This window comes from Aquarana catesbeiana, linkage group LG12, assembly GCF_042186555.1.
Source record: "Aquarana catesbeiana isolate 2022-GZ linkage group LG12, ASM4218655v1, whole genome shotgun sequence".
NCBI lineage: Eukaryota > Metazoa > Chordata > Amphibia > Anura > Ranidae > Aquarana > Aquarana catesbeiana.
The window spans coordinates 17,078,697-17,103,066 of record NC_133335.1 but is presented as its reverse complement, the minus strand read 5'-3'; the positions used below and the strand labels follow the sequence as shown (position 1 = coordinate 17,103,066).

General features: G+C 45.8%; 1 protein-coding gene across 2 annotated transcripts in view; it reads left to right on the top strand.

Moving 5' to 3' along the window:
* The window catches only part of PTPN1 (protein tyrosine phosphatase non-receptor type 1), a 118,044-nt gene that overhangs the window by 17,777 nt on the left and 75,897 nt on the right, over window positions 1-24,370 (top strand). Inside the window, exon 1 of one of the 2 annotated variants that reach the window (XM_073607265.1) lies at window positions 10,936-10,957. The exons of the other annotated variant lie outside the window; for it this stretch is intronic. The gene's annotated coding sequence lies outside the window, so the exon portion shown is untranslated. Of the gene's footprint in view, window positions 1-10,935; window positions 10,958-24,370 lie in introns of those variants that run through there. 2 annotated transcript variants of the gene reach the window in all.

Here is a 24,370-nt window from a genome sequence, read left to right as displayed (position 1 = left end):
TATTTTCATCCTGCTGTATATACTTGTGTGAGATCTCAAAATAAAGAGTCAGTCCTGTTTGAACCTCAAGACAGAGCCTTGTCTCGTACTTGGGGGGAGAATTATTCGTATGGGTTTCTTGTTCGGCTGATCGGAGTCTTCGGTAGCTGCCTTTGTGTTCGGAGATGGAATGTCTTAAACGGCTTTAACCCCTTTCATACTCGGGGTGTCGTTACAACACAGATAATCAGTACCCTGATTATCAGTGAAGTCCCATCAGTGCCGCCCCATCAGTGCCCATCAATGTCACCTATCAGTGCAGCCCCATCAATGCCACCTTTAAGTGTCCATCAGTGCCGCCTATCAGTGCCGCCCCATCAGTGCCCATCAATGCCACCTTTAAGTGTCCATCAGTGCCCTGATTATCAGTGCAGCCTCATATCAATTTATAACATTTGTATCATTTGTTTTTTTCTGGATTTTTGGTTGATATTCTGTCTCTATCATATAAAATACACCTATGATAAAAATTATAGACCCTTCATTTCTTTGTAAGTGGGTGAACTTACCAAATCCGCAGGGGATCAAATCATTATTTTCCACACTGTACTAACATACGTCTTTCTTGATTTAACTTGTTGGCCAAATGCTGTAGCAATTGTTCATGTTAATTGCGTTCATACAATAAAATTATTAAAAAAAAAAAAGAGACCCTGTCACTTTGCAATGAATGGGACCGGGACATTTACGGCCACTCTAAGGTCTCTTCTACAGTAGCTCTATAGGAAGTTGTATTGGTGAGGAGTCCCGAGACCTCGTTGATTCATCATGACGATTTCCACATTGCCTGTTTTAACAGAATCTTTCCTAATTTTTCCTGTGTCGTAATTTTACTGGCACCCCGACCCCGACTTTCCTGGTTTACGTCAGCGTGAGGCAGTCGCAGTGATTTGAATCGCGTAATCTGTGGTGACCAGGTGACGCAACTTGTTGTAGTGTCAGTGAGTCCGGGCAGCTTTGACTTTTACTGGCATCTCACATTTGCTGTCAATTTGACCCTTTTATTACCGGGTTATTTTGTGCCTTCGGTGGCCACAGTGATTTTAAGTGGAAGTCTTGTCAAGCTCTAGCAAAGCTTAACCACTTTGTGCCCGCGCTATAGACGAAAGATAGCTACAGCACGGGCTTTGATTGCTGTAAGCGGGGGGGGGGGGGCTCACGTGCTCACCAGTGCCCGCCAGTACTACTAGTGTCTACCAGTGTCACCTACCAGTGCCCATCAGTACTGCTAACCAGTGCCCACCAGTGCTGCCAATCAGTGCCTCATCTGTGCTGCCTGTCAGTGCCACCTACCAGTGCCCATCGGTGCCACCTATCAGTGGCCACCAGTGCCGCCACATCAATGAAGGAGAAAAATCCCCTTTTTGCAAAATTTTGGAACAAACCATAAAAAAGTTTTTTTTTTTCAACATTTTCTGTCTTTTTTTTTGTTTGTTTAGCAAAAAATAAAACCCCAGCGGTGATTAAATACCACCAAAAGAAAACTATTTGTGTGAAAAAAAAAAAAATAATGAAGATTTTATGAGTACTGTGTAGCATGACCGCACAATTGTCATTCAAAGTGCGACAGCGCTGAAAGCTGAAAATTGGCCTGGGCAGGAGTAAGGTATTAAGTGCCCAGTAAGTAAGTGGTTGTAAACCTCAGACATGAAATATGAACAAAGCATATCCCTCTATAGTGTGTACTTGTCTTAATCCAGAGCACAAAGCGTCATTTCTGCCTGCTGCTTCCTTCCTCTAATATCGGCATGAATCACTTCTGACAAGTTTTCCGACGCCAAGAGAAAAAGGAGACAGGGGAGGGAACTCCAGCACACAGCCCGTGGTTGACAGCCTAAGCCCTGTTCCTGTGAGCTGTATGAATAGGTGGGGGGGGGGGTGTCTCCTCCCTTCAATCGGATCTTATGCCGCGTACACACGGTCGGACTTTTCGTCTACAAAAGTCCGACAGCCTGTCCGACAGACTTTCGGCGGACTTGCAGCAGACTTTCTAACGAACGGACTTGCCTACACACGACCACACAAAAGTCCGACGGATTCGTACGTGATGACGTACACCGGACTAAAATAAGGAAGTTCATAGCCAGTAGCCAATAGCTGCCCTAGCATGGGTTTTTGTCCGTCGGACTAGCACACAGACGAGCGGATTTCGGGGTCCGTCGTAGTTACGACGTAAAGATTTGAAGCATGTTTCAAATCTAAAGTCCGTCGGATTTGAGGCTGAAAAAGTCTGCTGAAAGTCCGGAGAAGCCCACACACGATCGGATTACCAGCCAGCTTTAGTCCGTCGGCGTCCGTTGGACTTTTGTAGACGAAAAGTCCGACCGTGTGTACGCGGCATTAGACCTCACTGAGCTCTGCAGAATGTAATTTCAGCTCTCTGCCCCCTTTTTTCTTTACAGCTCATACAAGCTTTAATAACTCTTTGTTTTAATGCACTTTGAATGGATGTAGAGAAGGAGAGGGCCGCAGATAAACAGGTACAACTTACGTAGAAGGATTTGTTTCATCTCTGTGTATCATGGGAGGGAGGCCAGTCACTTCCTGCACCCATCCCCATTCTAAGTGCTGTACTGTCTACCTTGTAAAGGAAATATGTGTATATTTACCTAATCTAGGGGGGGCTGCTGTCTGGTCATGTGATCAGCTCCCAACTTCATGGGAGAGGAGGGACAGCGGACAATGGATGCCCCAGAGTAAGTCTATGGGTGACGTCACCACTTAGGCTCTGCAGCCATTGTTGGCGCTCTCTCCTCTCCTCTGAAGCCGGCCGCTGGGGAGATCACGTGAACGGACCGAAAAACACCTTTAGTTTAGGTAAGTATACACAACTTTCCTCTAACGGAAGACCCCAGCGACCGGCCCGCTGGAGACCCGAACAAGGCCGGAATCGGCTTTGATTGGGTTTCCGATATAGTAACCCGGAAGCGACGCCACAACGTGACTTCTGGTTTACTGGAGTCTTAAAGTCGCCAGTTTTAAAAATGTGAAAGTGTTCAAAAACGCTGATCTTGGTGTTTTGAATACTTTCAAGTCTTATAGACCTCCAATCCCTCCATAAAGAGTACCTGTCACTTGCCTATTACTGTCACAAGGGATGTTTACATTTCTTGTGACAGCAATAAAAGTGATCAGAAAAAAAAAAAATTAGAGGGAAAGTGAACAAATAACAAGTTAAATAAATAAAAAAAATAATTAAAAGTGCCCCGTCCCTCCGTGCTCACGCACAGAAGCCAATGCATGCTTAAGTCGCGCCCGCAAATGTAAACAGTGTTCAAACCACATAGGTGAGATATCGCTGCGATCGTTATAGTGAGAGCAATGGTTCTAGCACTAGACCTCCTCTGTAACTCTAAACAGGTAACATGTAAAAAATTTTAAAGCGTCGCCTGTGGAGATTCTCAAGTAGCGTAGATGTTTGGGGGTTCTAAGTAGTTTTCTAGCAAAAAATAAACATTTTTTTCTTGTAAGCAACAAATGTCAGAAAAATGCCTGGTCTAAGCCCGGGTTCACACCTATGCGAATTAGAGCGTTTCCACACCTCTAATTCGCATAGCAGGAGAATGTGACTGGCTCCCTATGGAGCCGGTTCACATATCTCCGGGGCGGCTGCGGTGCGCACTGCACAAAAACGCTGTGCGTCTTTGGCTGCATTTCAGGGACGAATTCAGGCATAGAATCGGCCCTGATTCGTCCCTGAAATGGTGAACAGGGACGCACAGCGCTCCTGTGCGGTCCGCAGCGCATTATAGTGTGAACCCGGGCTTAAAGTGGTGTTCCGGCCGAAATTATACTTTTTAAATAAAAATACCCCTGAAAAAACAAGCTTAATGTATTCTAGTAAAGTTAGTCCGTAAACTAAGGTCTGTTTTGTTAGTTTATAGCAGTAGTTTTGTTATTTTATAAACTTACAGCAGGCTGTGGCCATCTTAAAGCGGAGGGCCACCCTGAAAAAAAAAAAATCACCAAAAATCCTAAAAAAAAAAAAAAAAAAAATTAAACTTACCTAAACCCTTGTTGCTAGGCAGTCTTCTTAATCTGCCTTTTCCTATTCCGCGGTGAGTTCTTCTCCTCGGTGAGCGGCCCCGTTGTCTTCTGGGAACTGTGTGTGTTCCCAGAACACCACGGGGCCATTCACAGAGCGGAGCGCCGCATGCGCAGTAGGAAACTGGCAGTGAAGCTGCAAGGCTCCACTGCCTGTTTCCCTTTCCTACGATGGCGGTGCCGGGACCCGAGAGCCGAGGGACGGGTCGGCCTCGGGCGGCCGACATCGCGGGCACCCAGGACAGGTAAGTACTTATTTAAAGTTAGCAGCTACAGTGTTAGTAGCTGCTGACTTTAAATTTTTTTTTTGGACGGAATCCCGCTTTAAGTGTGGGCATCTGAAGCCAGACTGTATTTCTTCCTGGATCTCATCCTTGCAGATCTCGCACATGCTCAGTGCAGCACAAGCAGTGTAATAGGTTTCAGGTCAGGTTTCCATAGCAACAACAGTGTCAGAGGAAGTTAACGCCCCTTCCCAGAAGGCATTGCAAACAGGAAACGATGCGATGGGCCGCGGCCAGGGAGGAGGAAGTGAAAAATGAATACAGCAGATATACAGTAACTGCTGTGAAAAAAAATAAAAAAATATCCAATTTGTTTACAGTGCACAGTTTAGTGAGGGATGCTGAAGAGTTGTAAAAGTGGGTGGAACTCCACTTTAAAGTGGTTAAGCTTAGTGAGGTTTTGACCAGACTTCCACTTTAAGGCTTTAAAGCTAGATTTTTTCATAGTTACATTGGTCCAACTTGGATGAATTGAAGTATGCATGTCCCATACCCGTGGAAGCTGGAAATAGGCACTGTAATAGGCACCACTGCTCCAGGGATTTCCGCCTGCTTCCGAGTAACATGCCAAGCGGCTGCCCTGCTGCATTGTGAACAGAGGAGGTTCGCTCGCTGGGCATGGGCGCCATTCAAAGAATGCTTTGCCATCTCTCAATGAATACAAAGCGTTCTTTTATTAGACGACAGGGAGAGGTGGGGCGGGTGACAACACGATCTCTACCTTGTCCAACCCAAGAACGTTTAGCATGCATTGAGAAGATGGAAGCGTTCTCTGAATGGCGCCTGGCTGAGATTTAATCTGATGACCCCAGTATTGGGTGGTCATTAATGGTTCAAATGGGCACTACAATAATTCCAATTCAATGTATACGAGCCTAACAATTAGCTTCTCTTGTTTGCTCCCTTTTTGGTCTGTTAAATATGTCCTTGAAAGTGGTTTGTTTTATCTGTTCAAAAATTACAAGAAAATACCTGTTGATCCTGCCATAAATCCAGTGTTTTCTAATGTGCACTGCAGGCTTATCTCAAGCAATGTTATCAGTTTTAGGACTATAGAACACCCTCCACTTATGCTACAGAGATGGGGTGTTCTGTTGTTCTTTCACGCTTCCTGTCTTAGGGTGAGGACGCTGCTCCTCCATAGAATAAAGTACATTGCCTTGACCAGTTGCCTCCAAACTGCAGTCCAGGGGCCAAATGTGGCCTGTTGCTTGACTTTATCAAGGCCTTGGGGCACTATCCTTCCCACTGACACCAATGATGGGGCACTATCCTTCCCACTGACACCAATGATGGGGCACTATCCTTCCCACTGACACCAATGATGGGGCACTATCCTTCCCACTGACACCAATGATGGGGCACTATCCTTCCCACTGACACCAATGATGGGGCACTATCCTTCCCACTGACACCAATGATGGGGCATTATCCTTCCCACTGACACCAATGATGGGGCACTATCCTTCCCACTGACACCAATGATGGGGCACTATCCTTCCCACTGACACCAATGATGGGGCACTATCCTTCCCACTGACACCAATGATGGAGCACTATCCTTCCCACTGACACCAATGATGGGGCACTATCCTTCCCACTGACACCAATGATGGGGCACTATCCTTCCCACTGACACCAATGATGGGGCACTATCCTTCCCACTGACACCAATGATGGGGCACTATCCTTCCCACTGACACCAATGATGGGGCACTATCCTTCCCACTGACACCAATGATGGGGCACTATCCTTCCCACTGACACCAATGATAGGGGCACTATCCTTCCCACTGACACCAATGATAGGGGCACTATTCTTCCCACTGACACCAAAGACGGGGCATTATTCCTCCCACTGACACCAATGATGGGGATTATTCTTCTCACTGACACCAATGATGGGGCACTATTATTCCTACCACTGACACCAATAATGGGGCGTTATTCCTCCCACTGATATTAATGATGGGGCACTATTCCTCCCAATTAAACCAAGGAATGGGCACTATTCCTCCCACTAACACCAATGATGGGGCACTAATCCTCCCACTGATATTAATGATGGGGCACTATTTCCCCCAATGAAACCAAGGAATGGGCACTATTCCTCCCACTGACAACAATGATAGTACACTATTTCTTCCAATGACACCAACGACCGGGCACTATTAGTCTGAATGACAACAATAATAGTGCACTATTTCTCCCACTGACATCAACAATGGGGCACTATTCTTCTCGATGACAACAACAACAGTGCACTATTCCTCCCACTGACACCAACAATGGCATTGTTTACTCCCACAGACATCGGGACATTGTATACTCCCAAAAGCCACAGTCCGGCCCCCTAAAATTTGAAGGACAGTAAACTGGCCCTTTGTTTAGAAAGTTTGGAGACCCCTGCCCTAGGCAATCCGAGCGGTAGTGGGAGGTTGTACAAAAACACTTTAGGGTTCCGCTTTAATACCAACTTGTTTGATCAACCAATAAAGGGGGGACTCTCCACACCTTGTGGAATGTCCCCATTTCTGCTGAACCAATCAAGTTGGCTCTATGCTGTGTGGAGTAGTGGTGTGCAGCTTAACATTTGTGCTATGTAAGTCGGCTTGGGGTGGGGATGAATCGTGGTGGTGGCATACATCGTGGTACAGAGTGGGAGGACCAGTATTGTGGTGGCCTCATCAACAGAAATAAAAAAAATAGTTTTCTGTACAAATATTGTGTGACATAAAAATTGCAATACCCACAATTTTATTTTTTAGGGCCTCTGCTTAAATATATACTATATTTCCTAAAAGTCCATAAAGACATGGATGAGCGAGTTTGGGGTGGAGGAACTTGACTGGCCTGACCTCAACATCTTTGGGATGAATTAGAGCAGAGACTGCGAGCCAGGCCTTCTCGTCCAACATCAGAGACTGACCTCACAAATGTGCTTCTGGAAGAATGGTCAAACATTCCCATAGACACCCTCCTAAACCTTGTGGACGGCCTTCCCAGAAGAGTTGAAGCTGTTATAGCTGCAAAGGGTGGGCCAACTCAATATTGAACCCTACGGACTAAGACTGGGATGCCATTACAGTTTATGTGTGTGTAAAGGCAGGTGTCCCAATACTTTTGACAATGTAGTGTATATATAACGTTTGGAGCTTCTGAGTAATTTTCTAGCAAAAAAAAATAAAAAATGATGATTTTTACATGTAGGAGAGAAATGCCAGAATTTTGCCTGGTAGGGAAGTAGTTAAGGAACTACAAGTTCTAGCATGCCCCCTCGTATACACTGCGTTATGAGTTCCGAATTATCATGGGAACCTGCATATAAAGCTTCCCGTCGACCTGTTATTCTTTGTCATTATGAATCCGCTTGTACTTGGAGATTAGCATCTGTTGAAAGGTCTTTTTTATTGGGCCGATCCTGAGCCTTTTGAAGAAGCTTGCAGCTTTTATTGTCCTCCTGCTCCGGTAATTCATTAAGCCCTGAGCTCCATGGAGGCAGAGATGTGTTCATATCAACGCAAGGCCCCCCCCTTCTCCAGGGTCATTAGGATTCAGAGACATAGCGAGCTGTCATCGGAAGCGTTTGTTCCCGTAATGTGCCGCTCTAATGGCTTGTGTCACTTGTCATCTCCTGCTGCCTTTCCCCTGCCAGCTGTGCCAGTTTCCTGTAAGGCGTTTGTGTTATAAACTAAGTGATAATATCCCCACACCTATAAAATACCCCCAACAAGGCCGACAACCACCACACTTCTTGTGTCTTCAGCCAAGAACACAACATTTTTGTTAATGGAATTATTTTCTTTAGAGGAGATCTAAACTTGATCACTGAAATCTCATATATTGGCTGGAATATATTAATGGGGATGGGGGCACTGAAATGCAGGGTCCACTTAGAGCAGTGGTCTCCAAACTGTGGCCCGGGGGCCAGGTGTGGCCCTTTGCTTGCTTTTATCTGGCCCTTGGGGGCCATAATTCCCCCCACTGACACCAAGAAGGGACACAATTCCTCCCACTAATACAGCACAATTTCTACCAATGACACCAACAATGGGGCCCAGTGACACCCAGTGATGGGGCACTATTACTCCCAATGAGACCAACAATGGGGCCCAATTAAATCCAGTGATAGGGCACAATTTCTCCCAATGACGCAAACAATTGGGCCTAATGACACCATTGATGGGGCACAATTCCTCCCACTAATACCAATGATGGGGCACAGATTCACCCAATGACTCCAACAATGGGGAAAAATAACACCCAATAGTCAGGCACTATTCCTCCCAATGAGACCAACAGTGGAGCCCAATGACACCAATGATGGGGCACAGTTTCTCCCAATTACACAAACAATTGGGCCCAGTGACACCAAATATGGGGCACAATTCCTCCCACTAATATCAATGATGGGGCACAGATTCTCCCAATGACTCCAACAATGGAGCTCAATAACACCCAATAGTGGGGTGCTATTCCTCCCAATGACACCAACAATGGGGCCCAGTGACACCCAGGGATGGAACACTATTACTCCCAATGAGACCAACAATGGGGCCCAATTAAATCCAATGATCGGGCACAATTTCTCCCAATGACACAAACAATTGGGCCTAATGACACCATTGATGGGGTACAATTCCTCCCGCTAATACCAATGATGAGGCACAGATTCCCCCAATGACTCCAACAATGGGCAAAATAATACCCAATATTGGGGCACTATTCCTCTCAATGAGACCAAGTGACACCCAGTGATGGAACACTATTACTCCCAATGAGACCAACAATGGGGCCCAATTAAACCCAAGGATGGGGCACTATTCCTCTCAGATGACACCAACAATTGGGCCCAAGGACACCCAATGATGGGGCGCTATTACTCCCAATGAGACCAACAATGGGGCCCAATGAAACCCAATGATGGGGCACTATTCCTCTCAATGAGACCAACAATGGGGCCCAATGACACCAATGATAGGGCAGAATTTCTCCCAATGACACAAACAAATAGGCCTAATGACACCAATGATGGGGCACAATTCCTCACACTAATACCAATAATGGGGCACAGATTCTCCCAATGACTCCAACAATAGGGCCCAATAACACCCAATAGTGGGACACTATTCCTCTCAGTGAGACCAACAGTGGGGCCCAAAGATGGGGCACAGTTTCTCCCAATTACACAATCAATTGGGCCCAGTGACACCAATTATGGGGCACAATTCCTCCCATCAATACCAATGATGGGGCACAATTTCTCTCAATGACACCAACAATGTGGCCCAGTGACACCCAATGATGGGGCACTATTCTTCCCAATGAAACTAACAATGGGGCCCGAAGACACCACTGATGGGCCACAATTTCTTCCAATGGCACAAACAAACACTGACACCAATGATGAGGCACTGAAACAAATGATAGGGCATTATTTTTTTCCCCACAAATGTCGGGACTTTTTCTACTCCGCAAGTCCCCTCGCCCCTAAAGTCTGATCGACAGTAAGCTGGCCCTTTGCTTAGAAAGTTTGGAGTCAGGGACTTAGAGGATCACCCCACCCATTTCACTTATTTCCCCAATGTTTCCTTATATAATATACTTCCATTAGAACTATAGGCAAAACTTTTTTTCATTTTGGATAGAGCAAGAGAGGGTTATAACCCTCCCTCGCTCTATCGCTCTTGCTTTTTCGCTATGTCCTATTTTGGAGATTTCCCTTAACTTCCTGTCCCATAGGCAAACAGGAAGTGAGAAGAAATCCCTGCAAATTAAGGGAATTCCTTGGGGACCCCCAGCTCACTAGAACTAGTGTCCCTATGGGAAGATTTCCCCTCTATTACATTTCTGGGGACAACCCAAAATGTGGAATTTTCTTTACTTTCAATGATAATGGTAAACAGGATGAACAGAGAGGGGGAATCTCCCTAACGGTGGTACAGACAGCAGTACGGACACGGGCCGAGCCTGCTAAGCTCTATGGGTGGCTGGGAGTATAGGGACTCCGCTGTCCGTTTACACCCTGCTAGCTCCGCTCCACCTAAATGGAAGAAGATGGAGTGCTCTGCTGGGTTTTTTTTTTTAGCTGCCTGGAGGTAGACGAGTGTAAACGGACACAAGCTCGTTTACACCCGCCTGTCCATAGGGATGAATGGACCGCCCTTCTAATCGGGGTGAATTATTAATTTCTTCAGGTGTAATAACACAGCATCTGAGTTCTTGGGCCAAACCCACCCAACCACTCACAGCTAATGATCGTGAAGTCCTGCTCTTCTCATTAAGCAAGTGTGCTGATTGCACTGTCTGGAGATACAGATCGCCACTCATACTGATTGGACTCCTTCACAGATGTCATGTTTCCTAAACTGCATGAGTGTTGACTGGTTTTCTTGGATTTGTCCCCTGATATTGGTTCCCTTTGTGGGGAAATCTTAGAGGCTGAGTTGTGTAATCCGAGGCTCTCATACTCCCGGAGCACACGTGAAGTGTTTAAAAGCCTCCGTCACTCGAAATGGAGAGATCTGCAGGAGACATGTTCAGACCTACACAGAGGACAGATATTTCCGTCAGCCCTGCAGACATGCTGGGTGAGCTAAATAACACTATAGGAGCATTTTATTTAGAGCGGCAATGTGTCGGTCTAATAGGACGTCTTTTTACAGCTTTTGTTTCCTTGTTTTTGTAAAGCTTGTCACTCATGGGATGATTGGAGTCCATCAGACCTCAGAGTGTTGTACTCGGCTTATCCCTGGTGTATCATATGTCGGGATTATCTGTGCTGAGTAATCTCTCATTAATAAGAGACAGGGGGGTTGAAATCCGTCTTATTTTAAGGCAGCGGTGTCAGACTCAATTTCAATGCAGGCCACATCGGCAGGATGGTTGCTCTCAAAAATCTGGATGTATCCGAGGTGCACTATGTACAGAGTTCAGGGTACAGGATTTCACTATGTACAGAGTGCAGAGTTCAGGAGTGCGTCATGTACAGAGTGCAGGGTTCAGGAGTGCGTTATGTACAGAGTGCAGGGTTCAGGAGTGCGTTATGTAGAGTTCAGGAGTGCGTTATGTACAGAGTAATGTAGAAAAAAATGATCCGCACTCCGGTTGTTGCTCTAAAAATTTCTTCATTTTATTGAATAGCCACAGTGAACAAACGCGGATTAAGTCAGTTGACGCGTTTCAGCCTATAAAGCCTTAGTCATAACCACATTACAGACACATTACAGATATAAAATTTATGTAGTTATGTACAGAGTGCAGGGTTTCTGGAGTGCATTATGTACAGAGTTCTGGAGTGCATTACTTACAGAGTACAGAGTTCTGGAGTGCGTTACGTACAAAAAGTACAGAGTTCTGGGGTGTATTATGTACAGAGTGCAGGGTTCAGGATTACGCTAGGTACAGAGTGCAGGGTTCAGGATTACGCTAGGTACAGAGTTCAGAGTTCAGAAGTGTGTTACATACAGAGTTCTGGAGTGTATTGCGTACAGTGTTCAGGGATGCCCTATGCGCAGAGTGCAATGTTTAGGAGTACGCTACATACTGAGTGCAAGGTTCAGTAGTGTGCTATGTTCAGAGTGCTGTTCCAGGGGTGCCCTTTGTGCAGAGTTCAGGTTTGCGCTACATACAGACTGCAGGGTATAGGGGTGCTCTATGTATAGACTGCAGGGTATAGGGGTGAGCACAAAACCATCCCCCCCCGCCCAGCTCAAGTAACTCCCTATGGGCAGCTATAGTACAGCCCTGTGTAGGTGGCTCTCTACTACCCGTGTATTTGGCTCTGCTGTACCTCCCGTAGGGAATCTGTTGCATCTGGAAGCCACTGAGAGCAAAGCTGTCCCTTGTTAACACAGAGGGCTTCTTCACTTTTTGGGGGGGTACCTGGAACTCAGTGTGTATCCAGACATAGTATTGGATGCCGGGCATTTTGGGAAGGGCTCGGTCATCCGCTGCAATGACATTGTGTTCTCCCCCATGGCAGATACTGTGATACCTTCCATTGACTGCTCCTTCTCTAACTCCGGATGGTGTTTGTTCATTGCATAACCCCCCCCCCCACACACACACACACATTCTGAGTACAGAGCTTAAAAATATGTTGGTAAAGCTCCTGAGATTCCAGTTCTGACTGAACCTGAAATACCATCCAGGTCAGCTATCTACACAGGAAGGATTTTTACCAAACTTTCCTTCAACTCCTTACCTGCTTCTGTCCTGGACATCCTTGTCCACTCACTGAAATCCTAGCCGATCCGTGCTAACTAGGAGGTTCTGTATTTGCAGTTATCACATGATCGGTGTCAGTGCCGCAATAAAGGACCGTTGCCTCCCTTTAGGTGTTCCCTGTACATGGAGGACGCCACTCAGACATAAGGACATGGTTGAGTTTTGCACACATTGCTGGTGTTTCTGCATTAGACAGGTACACTTCAAATTCTATTGTGTGGTTTCCATGTTAGGCCTCATGCACACAAGACGCTGTTAAACGCGCGTTCAGAGGCAGTTGGACACTTTTTTCAACGGCCCCTGAACTCATTCAATGTTATCCTATGTGTCCATGTACACAGTCTCGTTTTTTGGCGTTTTTAGGCAGTTGTGTTTAACCTCGTTTTTCCAGAAGCAAAAAAATGGTTTCAGACGCAAACGTTTTTTCCACGTTTCAGACGCCAAACGCGGCTAAACGCCGGTACCGCATTTAGCCGCGTTTGCGTTTATAAGTGTTTTTAAAGGAACCCTATATTTTGGACCAGATAACACAGAAATATGATGGTAAACTGCAGCAGAGAATGACATTTTACTACCCAACTTTGGGGCCCCGTATCTCAGAGCCACTTGGTGCTAGGAACCCCAAATTTAGTATGCAAACACAGCAGAACTAGCTGCTGTGGGTTCCTAGCACCAAGGGGCCTCAAATTCGGGTCGCAAAATGTCAAGCACTTTTCTGCAGCAGAGAATGACATGTTGCGACCCGAATTTGGGGCCCCGTATCTCGGGGCCACTTGGGGCTAGGAACCCCAAATTTAGATATGTTGTAGTGCTAGTTCCACTGTGTTTGCATACCAAATGGGGTTCCTAGCTCCAAGTGGCCCCGAGATACGGGGCCCCAAATTCAGGTCGCAAAATGTCAAGCACTTTTCTGCAGCAGAGAATGACATGTTGCGACCCGAATTTGGGGCCCCGTATCTCGGGGCCACTTGGGGCTAGGAACCCCAAATTTGGATATGTTGTAGTGCTAGTTCCACTGTGTTTTCATACCAAATGGGGTTCCTAGCTCCAAGTGGCCCTCAGATATGGGGCCCCAAAGTTGGGTCGCAAAATGGCATTCTCTGCTCTGCAGACGCTTCTAGACGCAAACGCGGTAAAACGCAGCTAAACGCGGCATGCAAATGCGGCAAAACGGGTGTTTCTAAATGCCGGTTTCAGCTTTTAAAAACATGTGTTCAGCAGAGATTGCACCGGCGTCTTGTGTGCATGAAGCCTTACACTTCTGGCAGCCGGCACTTTTACTCCACGCTCCAGTAAATCTGCTGAAGAGGAGGGAAGATCTGACCCGTGAGAGAACCCAAACTTACGGTGCGGGGGTGGGCAACGGAGACAAAACAGCCCACAAGATGCTGGTGCCATGCAACAGGCACCTTTGTAACGCTGGTCACAGTTTGTCCTCCGCTGGAGTCACAGGATACCCAGAATCCCCTCTGCTCTGTACACTGAGTCTAATGAGCCATAGTTATCGGATACCCAGAATCCTCTCTGCCCTGTACACTGAGTCTAATGAGCCATAGTTATCGGATACCCAGAATCCTCTCTGCCCTGTACACTGATTCTTATGAGCCATAGTTATGTGATACCCAGAATCCTCTCTGCCCTGTACACTGATTCTTATGAGCCATAGTTATCGGATACCCAGAATCCTCTCTGCCCTGTACACTGATTCTTATGAGCCATAGTTATGTGATACCCAGAATCCTCTCTGCCCTGTACACTGATTCTTATGAGCCATAGGTAGGGGATACCCAGAATCCCCTCTGCCTTGTACACATTGACTTTCATAAAACAGAGTTAAAGGGGTTGTAAACCCTCGTGTTTTTTCATCTTAATGTATCCTATGCATTTGTATCGTTGGCTCGCCTGAGAATGATCTGATAGTGAGGCGATAAAAGACTTGTCTATGGCCTTGGAGGACCGGAGTGATGTCATGACCAGGGTGGGAGTAAACAATTTTTTATTTTTTTTTTTAAAGCAAAAGATCAAAAACATTTTTTTGATCTCTGGCTTTTAAAGGTCAAGGATAGATTTGGGGTCTTTTTGGCCCCAGATCTCTCCACAAAGAGGACCTGTCATCCTTTTATCTATTACAAGTGATGTTTACATTGCTTGTAATAGGAATAAAAATGATAAAAAAAAGTAAAAATAAAGGGACAGTGTAGAAATAAAAAATAAATTTAGGAGATTTATAGCGCCCCCCCATCCCTCCATGCTCACACGCAGTAGCGAACGCATGTGTAAGTCACGCCCGCATGTGTAAGCGGTGTTCGCACCACACGTGTGAAGTATCTCTGGGAATGTTAGAGCGAGAGCAATAATTCTAGCGCCAGACCTCCTCTGTAACTCTAAACTGGTAACCTGTAAAAAAGCATTCAAAGCGCAGACTATGGAGATTTTTAAGTACCATAGTTTGTCGCCATTCCACGAGCGCGCGCAATATTAAAACGTGACACGATAGCTATCTAGTTACTCGCCGAAACATCATCTTTCGTATTATACAAAAAAAAATTGTGGGATATATTTAATTCATTAAAATTTATTTTTTCCCCCCCAAAAAAATTGCGTTTGAAAAACCGCTGCACAGATACCGTGTGACATAAAAAAATTGCAACGATGACCATTTTATTCCCTAGGGTCCCTGCTAAAAAAAAATGTATAATGTTTGGGGGTCCTAAATCATTTTCTAGCAAAAAAAAAAAAAAATACAGATTTAAATTCGAAAACAAAAAGTACCAGAAAAAGCCTGGTCTTCAAGTGGTAAAAATAATCAATGTTGATTGGAAGAGTGACGTTTCACTTTAAAACAAACCTTTCCAGAGAAAGACATGGAGGCTACCATTGTTACTTCTGAAAATTCTAGCTTTCTGGTTCTCCCATTGATCTTACTTTATGGCTTTGTATTCTTGACCTAAAACAAGCCTGCCAGTAAGGATGTCTGGCTTCCAGCTAAACACAATGGGTGTGGGACATTGCATGTAGATTGATGGAGGCTTCAACTCCCTCTTATTCTGAATGGGCGTGACACAAGCCTGTGACTGATGGAATTCCGCCCTCACCATGTTATTGCCAAAAAATAATTAAGATGTGATTTCTGATATATTTTTGTACTATCGTCTTCAGAAGGGAATTTACAATGGCAACCCTCCATACGTCTCTCAGGTTTGCTTCCAGCGTGTCATCCTCTGAGTCACAATATTTTCTGTGCACCTTTTGTGAAGAATTTCCCCGGACAAGTCCAAACCCATCTAAATCAAGTCGGCCCTCTGAGATACCTTCCTGTAGAAGCAGTTTATAACCTTCAAACTGACTCTCAGCCTTCCAGCTAAATGTTTTTTGTCTTCACCCTGAGCATCTGGATGACCTGCTAGCTAAATCCCTGTGATTGACGGAATTCCGGAGGAGTCACCCCTGACTCCACAACTATGAAAATTCGGCTTCAGGGGAAGTGAGGGCGGTTACACAGTGTAGACGTTTGATGAGTTAAGATCATTGGGTTTTACCAGCCAGAGCATAATATTGAGAGTTTTTTTTTTCACAATAATTACCACAAAGCCTTAGAATTACAGTAACGCGTTTCGTAATCTGATCCTCTCCTGCTTTATCTTCAAGTATATGTGGAAAGGTATGATAGGAATGTTTTAAGGTTTCATGTTGGTTTATGCTTGGCATAACTTCTGATACTGCTACTCTTATAAAGTTAGGTGTGTGATTTCAAGAGGAACTGCAGTCTGCTCATATAATTTGGAAATAAAACATCTTTGCCATTCTGAAGCTTCCCTCCAACCACTTTGCATATTATTTTATATATACTGTGATTCTGTACTTGTCAAGTGTGCTGCTGAAATCTCCCTCTACTGAGTCTGGCTTCAATCATATTAACTGTGGGCAGCTGAAGCTGCTGCCTGTTCACTTCCTGGATTTACACAGAGGCACACCTCCAGCTCTGCAGCTCTCATTGGCCCTCTTATGACTCTTCCCCTCTCCCTTCCTGACAAACTCTCACGAGAGAGAGAGAGCTGTGCATGATGTCATAAGCCTAGGCTAATGACCAGACAAGAAACAGGAAGGGGTCTGTATAAGGTATTTACTGGCAGAAAACAAAAATGTTTTACTATCCAAAGTTAAAACAACAACAAGAGCAGAAGATTTATTAGGTGGAAAGATGAAAAAAATGACTGAATGTCCGCTTTAAGTGGAATTCCAGGGGAAATATTAGTACGCTAAAATAATACTAGCATAATATTTTATAATATTTTTTGTAAATTAAAGTGTCGCTAAAGCCACATCATAAAAAAACGATCAATAAATGGTGTATTCCATGCTGTTCATACTCACTCCGTCACTATGGGATTTGCAAAAAAAAAACCTGGTTGATCCTGCTGCTCTTTGTCTACCATTCTGTCCATGTCCCCAATGCAGCTAGTGATTTTGCAGTTCTGGTGGCAACTCTGCACATGCTCAGTTTCCAGTGAGTTTCCTCCCTATCACATCTGAGCAGCCCATGTGACTATAGAGTCACACATGTGGGCGTAAACACAGTGGTAAATGACAGCCCACTCCCTCCCTCCTCCTCCATGCCTACTAACTAGCTAAACACAATGGGGGTGGGATATTACATGTAGATTGATGGAGGCTTCACCTCCCTCTTATTCTAAAACACAGGCTGGAGGGGCGTGACACTGCCTGTGACTTGCAGAAATCTGTCCACACCATGTTATTGCCAAAAAATAATAAAAAATAGATTTCTAATACATGTATGCCAATTTAAAACAGTTTATTAATATTAATTCTTTATTTTTTCTCTGTATTCCAAAGGCTGTTTTTTTTTCTTCTTTTTTTAAAAGTGACCAGCAGCAGAGGACTAGAAGTTCCTCCTGTTTATGTTTCCCTGCAGACAGTCGTCACTCATGACATTTATTTAACCAACACAGACACATAAGAGTCCCCAACCGGCAGTTCATCCTAATATAACATTTCTCATAGTCTCTACGATGAAGCTTGCGCTAGGTGAAATCCGTCAGTGCAGGGCAATCTGCAGGTAGGGGCCCTGTGTTTCTCTTCTGGTCAAATAACGTTTTTTTTTTTAAAGTGACGACCCTGGTTTTCATATGCCAGATGTCTTATTGGGATAGGAAGGGACAGTGCCGTTACACAGCTGGCTGTGTTTCGTTGCATAGCGCCACACTAACATTTTTCAGTCACTGGGGGCTAAAAGAAGGGGCCTTGTTGGACGGGACAATGAGTACAGCTGCTATGAGTAATCATTCATAGTTGATTGAGCAGGTGGAAAGGTGGGTGGTGACACAGGAAGGTCCTGAGCAGCAGTCTTTGTATCGTGGTTTCACACTCTGGCTGTGTAGGGCGGTGTGTAGAACTGTGCCTCGAGAGACACTAATATTATATTACAAATATTCTCGCACATTTGTTTGCATCCTGTTTCCTAGGAGTTGTAGAGAAGGACTCCTGCAATCTGGGTAGAAGCAGTGGTCTCTCCGAAGAGCTCTGATATCCCCACTATAATGTAAAGCTCTTCAAAGCACCCTGCTGATTGGAGAGCTTTAGCTTTCACCCAGCAGGGTATGTCAGACCAGAGAGACCATAACCTCTGCACAGAACTTTACCCAATGGGATGTTGGGGATGTTGGACCTCTGCAGAAAGACCATGGCTTCTGCAGAGAGCTTTACTCCACGGGGGGACCTCTGTAGAGATGGGAGTACATTGGCACAGAGGTTTGACCCAACAGGGGGATGTGGGACCTCTGTAGAGGGGAGACTGCATCTACACAGAGCTTTGACCCAACTGGGGGATGTCAGACCTCTGCAGAAAGACCATGGCTTCTTAACAGAGCTTTACCCAACAGGGGGATGGGGGACTGCATCTGTACAGAGCTTTGAACCAACAGGGGATGTTGGACCTCTGAAGAAAGACCATAGCTTCTGCCCAGAGCTTTACCCAACAGGGGATGTGGGACCTCTGTAGATGGGGGACTACATGGTGCAGAGCTTTGACCCAACAGGGGGATGTGGGAGCTCTGTAGAGGGTGAGACTACATTGGCGAAGAGCTTTGACACAACAGGGGATGTCGGACTTCTGCAGAGAGACCATGACTTCTGCACAGAGCTTTACCCAACAGAAGGTAGTTGTAACTCCTGTAGAAAGACCATGGCTTCTGTCCAGAGCTCTACCCAACAGGGGATGTGGGACCTCTGTAGAGGGGGTACTGCATCTGTACAGAGCTTTGACCCAACAGGGGATGTTGGACCTCTGCAGAAAGACAGTGGCATCTGCACAGAGCTTTACCCAACAGGGGGGTGTTGGACCTCTGCAGAAAGACCATAGCTTCTGCCCAGAGCTTTACAGAGCCAACAGGGGATGTGGGACTTCTGTAGATGGGGGACTACATGGTGCAGAGCTTTGACCCAACAGGGGGATGTTGGACCTCTGGAGAAAGACCATTGCTTCTTCACAGAGCCCAACAGGGAGATGTTTGACCTCTGCAGAGAGACCATTGCTTCTTCACAGAGCTTTACCCAACAGGTGAATGTTGGACCCCTGTAGAGGGGGGAGTGCATCTGCACAGAGCTTTGACCCAACAGGGGGATGCTCTCCGCCGACCTGTGCTTGGGTTATGTGTTTGTAGCCTTGGTTTTACTAGTAAGTATGGGATGACCGGTTCTGGCTTCTTGCTGTATCCCTTCATAACCGCTACTCTAATTACTTTATCTGTATTTACAGACAGCAGCTATGCACATCAGCCCCTGATGAAGCGAGGAAAGCTCGCGAAACGCGTCGGGTTAGAGATGTACTATGCATACCTGTATTATATGTATTACTATTTATTCATGGCTATGTTTTAGGATTATCATGCAATGTTGCTGTTTTATGAACCTTTTTCACCCATGCCTATACCCTATTATGGATTATGCTGCTGTATTCAATAAATACTTGTACCTTTATATTTGTCTACCCTTTGATCACCATTTACACCTCATTTAAAGTCCCGTGGGCGACTTTCATTTGCTTTTTTCTGATATTAGGGATGGAGGTGTTTTATGTTAGGGGTCAGTTCCCAGACTTTCCTTGTAAATTTGTACCCAGGTGGAAAACACCATAATGCCCTGGTCTGATGCTGACCCTAGATCCTAGGGGCTACATGGGTTCGGCTACTACTGAACCTCTATGACCCTTACTAGCATATCTTTATATTATTGTCTACCATGTACTTGTAGACCTAGCTCCTCCACTGCGCCCGTGTTCGGGTTGGGCGGTCTGTTTTACCCCCCGGGAGCTGCGATGCACAAATGGGGATTCATTTCCCCAGCTGTCCCCGTCTCTCTGGTTTTTTCCGGAGGGGCGGGGCCACCAGTGCATCGGCGTCATGCCTTTCCACGCCCACCTGGGGATGTCTGCATCACAGCGGCCCCCCCTTTTTGATGGGCGGGATGTGTCATCCTGAAGGGGGCTGGGGATCGCGAGCGCCTGCCTCTTTGCGGCGGGTGCGTTACGATCCCCTTTGCCCCACCTGACGCATGACGTTAGGGGCGGAGAGCCCGGCGGATGTCCGGATATAAGGCTGGGGATGTCAGCATGGCAACTTCCCTCTCACTATTTCTCCTACACTCAGTCCGGACGCTGCATATTTTGGTAAGCACTCTACCCATTTACTCTTGCATAATTACCTGCACTCCACAGCGGACCTATCCCCACTTGCTGCTTTTGATTGATTCTCTTTATTACACTGTTTTTCTTTCTACACGGAAATACCTCTCTAGTTCATTACACCATCAACTAATTTGTCCTCCTCTTCACTCTGTTTCATCTTTCCCCCCCCCCCTCCTTTCACTTTCTCTCTCTCTCTCCCCTGGCCCTGTTCTTCCCTTCTTTTTTCTTTCTTCTTTCTTCTCCTGTTTGTCTTTTCCTATCATCATCCACCTCACCTCCCCCTGCTTTCCCCTCCTCCCCCTCCACTCTCTTCCCTCTTTCATCCACTCTTCTACCTTATACCCTCCTTTTTCCCTCTGCTCTGCGGGACACCTTATGCATATCATGCAAGCAGTACATATGTATATCTCCATGACAATACCAATGTCACTACTTTAGATCTTGTCTATCAACATATCTTGTATTTCATGTCACGATATACATCTCATACTTATTTACTTTTTAACTATATATTACCACATGTTTACATTCCATACAGAGAGCTGCCCTGCAGTACATTTGGGAACAATCTGGGTTCACGCCCTCTTCTCTTCTCTTCACTCTGCCATGCTGCCTCCCCCCCACGCCTGGCCCCGGTCCTCTGGTTGGTTCCTCGGCCCCTTCAGCTCCCGGGGGAGATGCTCTCCGCCGACCTGTGCTTGGGTTATGTGTTTGTAGCCTTGGTTTTACTAGTAAGTATGGGATGACCGGTTCTGGCTTCTTGCTGTATCCCTTCATAACCGCTACTCTAATTACTTTATCTGTATTTACAGACAGCAGCTATGCACATCAGCCCCTGATGAAGCGAGGAAAGCTCGCGAAACGCGTCGGGTTAGAGATGTACTATGCATACCTGTATTATATGTATTACTATTTATTCATGGCTATGTTTTAGGATTATCATGCAATGTTGCTGTTTTATGAACCTTTTTCACCCATGCCTATACCCTATTATGGATTATGCTGCTGTATTCAATAAATACTTGTACCTTTATATTTGTCTACCCTTTGATCACCATTTACACCTCATTTAAAGTCCCGTGGGCGACTTTCATTTGCTTTTTTTTGACCTCTGCAGAGAGACCATTGCTTCTTCACAGAGCTTTACCCAACAGGTGAATGTTGGACCCCTGTAGAGGGGGGAGTGCATCTGCACAGAGCTTTGACCCAACAGGGGGATGTCGGACCTCTGCAGGGAGACCATGGCTTCTGCACAGAGCTTGAACCCAATAGGGGGATATTGGACCTCTGCTCAGAGACCATTAGGACCTCTGTAGAGGGGGAACTACATCAGCGCGAGCTTTGACCCAACAGGGGGCTGTCGGACCTCTGCAGAAACACCATTGCTTCTTCACAGAGCTTTAACCCAATAGGGGGATATTGGACTTCTGCAGAGAGACCAAGGCTTCTGCACAGAGCAGCTTCAACCCAATAGGGGGATATTGGACATCTGCATAAAGACCATGGCTTCTGCACAGAGCTTTAAGCCAACAGGGGGATATTGGACCTCTGCAGAGAGACCATTGCTTAACCCAACAGTAGCGTGTCGGACCTCTGTAGAGGGGGGACTGCATCTGCACAGAGCTTTGACCCAACAAACGGGGATGTCAGACTTCTACAGAGAGACCATGGCTTTCTGTAGAGAGATCACTGCTTCCATAGGAGTATAAACCTTCTTCTTTTGTAGGTCTTGCTTTATTAAGTTATTTCGCCTTCCTGGCAGAGTCCCTTGGTGGTTCCTCTCTATAAGTGGATATTTCATACTTTTGCTGAGACTGTTAGGACCATGAAATACTTTTCCTTCAGACCGCTGAAAACAGGAGTGCATCACCCAAGTGATCACTATGTGTAACAGATCTATATACCATCCCCCGTCCAGCGCGTTCACCTGATTGCTTTAACACACCACAACTATTGCTGCTTTTCTTCTTTGTATCGCCATGAACGGGCCTGAATTTCTGAAATGTGGGACTGTGAGAGCGGAGAGGACCAAAGGATGTCTGACATCTGGCCAGTGCGTGGGAGAGGATGTGCTCTGCTGAGAGCGGGGCTCTGTGCTGTCACTATAGACACAGGAGCCTGTTTATGAAGCAGCAAAATCTAAGTTTACCCAGGTTTTTTTTACAGTCACCAGCATTTATATGATTGTGTCATCCTTGAGCCGGAACTTCAGTCCAGGTAGTAGATGTTGACCCTATATGTTCCAAATCTAAGGTCCGTCAGATTTTCGACCGAAAAAGTCCGCTGCAGGTCTGATGAAGCCCACACACGGTCGAATTGTCCCCCGGACTCAGTCCGATCGAAAAGTCTGCTCGTGTGTACGCGGCAAAAGGAGCACAAAACTGGGTGCGTTGTACTTAACATAGAAATATACTGTATATCTAATGCTCGGACCACTCATAAATTCCCCCCTTCCCCACTCCCAATCATTCCATTGCAATCCAGCTAATATGAAGACAGTCACCCTGTATACAGTATTGTGTAGTAGATTCCTGACCTTACTACCGATGACAGGTGCTCTTTACAGTACAACTCATGTCTGCGCTTGTTAGAAACTGACACAAACGTCCCTTTCTGGCTGCCTATCTCTGAACAGCAGAAGAGTCCCTGTCAGATTTCCCACCAGAAAACTATGTTCATCTCCCGTAATATAGGGTGGGGGTTGGGGTTTGTTTCTTCTGGGAAAAAATGCTGAATATGGAAAAAAATCCAGCATGTCACTGATAGACAAAGCATGGACATCTGGTTTACTGCATGGAGCGGAATCCTTTCAATGACGTTGAGTGTGTGTGGGAATGTGGTCCAGCATTTGCCCTCCTCTGTCTTTATTGGTAGAGATAGGATTACCGTCTTCTACCCTGGTTAACCTAAGCTGTGCCATAAGTGTGGAGTCAAAGGACATCTCTCCTCTAAATGTCCAGAACAGAAGTGTTCTTAGTGTCAGGAACTGGGGCATCTGGCAAGGGACTGTAACATCATTAAATGTAACCCATGTGATAAGGTTGGTCATCCTTATAGCCAGTGCCCTGAGGCTTTGCACAATAAGCCAGAGTTGGTAGAGGAATTTTTCCATCTAGATAGAGAAGAGTCTGGGTTGGAAGAGGTTGTACCAGGGAATCCTAGTGTTTCTGTCCCGTCAGAATCTGTCTGTGAGGCCAGCTGTGGTGTCGGTGTCCCCCCAGTCTGTGGTTGTCAAGTCTGTGTCTGCACCTATTGTTTCTCCTAGTGTAGTGAAGGCAGTGGAGGGTCCTGGACCAGCGTGTATGGTGGTGCCAGCTCCTCCTCGGCGTGGCAGAAGTGCGGCTGGAGGTCAGCAAACACTGAGGGGTGGAGTGAGGGATGGATTGAATGATGGTGGAGGGGGAGGTGGGAAGGGGAAGTGAATGAGAGTGGCTGGTGCAGAATGCAAGGTGAATGATGTGGGGGGGGGGTTAATTGGGGGGGGGGGGGGTTGGAATCGCATCCTGATGGCGATTAAGTCTCAAAATGTTTCTTAGCCCGGATTGTGTTTAAGTTGAGGTTCGGGGTTTTGTAGTCTCTTTTTTGTTGTCATTAAAATATGTTTCTTTCTATGTTATGTTGTCAGGAAACGTTTTTCTTTACTTGCAGATGTAAGCACGCTTGTTTTTGTTTATTTTTGTGTAAATATGTTTTTAATAATAAGCTGTATGTTTGTATGATTTTTTTTTAATAAACAAAAATGTACACTCTAATGTCCCCCACAGTCACACATTATTATTATTATTATTATTATTATACATTTATATAGCTCTGACATACCGCAGTGCTGTACAGAGAACACTGAGCCAGTCACATCAATCTCTGCACCAGAGGAGCTTACATTCTAATGTTCCACCACATTCTCAGGCAGGTCCAGGCGAAAGGCACTTATCGGAATATTTTTGGGGTTTGGGAGGAACGCAGGTCACCTGGAGGAATCACACATCTGCAACATCATACTCTGTGCCAAAATTGTTTTTATTGAACCCAACACAGAGTCTGCTATTGAACTCAGGACAGCTAGTGCTGTTCT